This window comes from Erigeron canadensis, chromosome 4, assembly GCF_010389155.1.
Source record: "Erigeron canadensis isolate Cc75 chromosome 4, C_canadensis_v1, whole genome shotgun sequence".
In the NCBI taxonomy this organism is placed as follows: Eukaryota; Viridiplantae; Streptophyta; class Magnoliopsida; order Asterales; family Asteraceae; genus Erigeron; species Erigeron canadensis.
Window position 1 is genome coordinate 39,042,997 of NC_057764.1, and position 2,254 is coordinate 39,045,250.

Genomic DNA, 2,254 nt, shown 5'->3' on the forward strand with positions numbered 1-2,254 from the left:
GCTCTTCATTATTGATTGGATGAATGTAGGGAATATATGGTTAGCTTTCATCATATACTTGGCCTTCGTATGTTTCTAGTTCCAATAAACTTTACATGTGCCTTGATATCTATTTCAAAGACCAAAGTATGAATAATCATCTATCGATCGTTACTATCCACAAATGGAAAGGCCAATGTAAAACCCAACTAAAAAAAGAGACTTCATAATTAATAGTTATATTGGGGATTTTGGTATTGTTGTTTATATGCCTAAAAGCTCGAAGAATTTTAATTAATTAGTCAAGATTGATAATTGATACAATAGAACGTTGCCACTTTGCCCTACCATACAAAAAAAAAGGGGTAAAAGGAACAAGAAAGAAAGGTAAGGATAGTAGTGGCCAGGAAATGAACATCATAAGATCTTTCTACTAGCAATAATGCACCATTTACATTACTTGAAAGTCACATCAACTATGTTTTCAAATCCATTTCTTTACTACATATCTTTCTCCAAATTTCACTGATGTTAGTTCAATCACCCTGTCATTTCATTAAAACCAGATTAAATGGATGGGACCCATAAATAAAAATATAATAAATCTACACATTAGCTAATAACTATGGACTACGGAGGATAGAGTATCGAGTATAAGAGGGTTGGCATCTCTCTTTTGTCACTCATTCTCAATCAATAACAATTTATTTATCCCTCACTCATATCACAATTCATTTTTTTTTTTTTTTACAATCTATCACTCACATCATATCATACCTTATAAATATATTAACAATAAAAGATAAAAAGAAAATGACAGAAAAAAAGAGAGTGAATTTTGAGGTAACCACATAGTTAGTATATGAGTGGTTTTACATCAATACCACACCGTATTTTTTTTTGTTGGTGGCAGTGTGTTCCACTGAGTAGTGTCTTCAACCACCTAGTCACCACTCACACATTGCCAACCCCTAATATAATGGAAGATCATACTTACAATATAGAAACGGATACATTTTGATTATAAAAAAAGACATGCTTTTTTTTTTTTTTTTGAAATGACATATTTATATTAAAATAATTACTAGCAAGGCGTTAAAAATAAATATGAACTTTATTCTATTGGTATCAATCAACTCAGCCAATTTCAAAATGTATCGTTAGATAGGTTGGTGCACGGTTGTGGTGAACCGATTATCCATTTTTTAGTATTTTTGGAGTTTGATTCATGCTTGTAGATTAGGGTACAGATCGATATTAAATGTACGTATATAACGGAAAGAAAGTCCCATGCCAAGATACCAATTTTTGGCATGGACACTACCTAGCTTAATCTTTTCCATGTCAATTTTATACTAAAATATGGTAATATCAGAAGTGTCTATGTCAAATCATATTCAAATATTACCATATTAAATGATACAAAAAAAATGGAAGAGAACAAAAGAAGGAAGAAAAAAAAAATCACAACCGAGTTCAAATGGATGGGCATCACCATGCTCATATTGATGCCTCATGCCGCATGCCGATCAGTACCAATTAAATCAAAGGGAATGGCAATGCTGCTTACCAATTCTTGGTACCAAATTAATCAACTTGCCGTCCACATACACCCTCACTAAGGTGGTGTACAAGACGTTATATAAATCCTAAAGTGAATATCTTATCCAGTACATGTTTTCATTTACCTCTTTTAATATATATACTACAGTATACAATAAGAAAATAGCATTCTTGATTCAAGCATAATAACAAACATTCTCCACGGTTCTAGACTCGTTTCTCTAATACAAATATCCATATATATACAAGTGATATATGAAATGAAATGTCAAAGTTGGTTGAAAAATCAAATGAAATGTGATAGGACAATCAAATAAGAACAGTTTTAAAATAGGAACCGGTGAGAACACTTAAAAACTACATTTAGATGCATTAAAAATCCATAAAACTAACATAGTGTATAATTAATTATCATTATTTAAGTGTTTAACAACACATTGGTCATTCAAAATCGAGAATGTTTTTTTGTTTTGTGCATCCATCTTGGATACATATTCATCAAAATGATGCATCCAACAAAAAATGTGATTTTTTCGATTTTGACGGATTAATGTGTTGTTAAACACTTAGATAATGATAATTAGTTATGCACTATGTTAGTTTTATAAAGTTTTAATGCATCGAAATGATGTTTTTAAGTGTTCTCACTGTTCTTATTTTAAAAGTGTTATCACCGGAGTGTTATATCTTAAAAATTGAATGAGATGTCAAA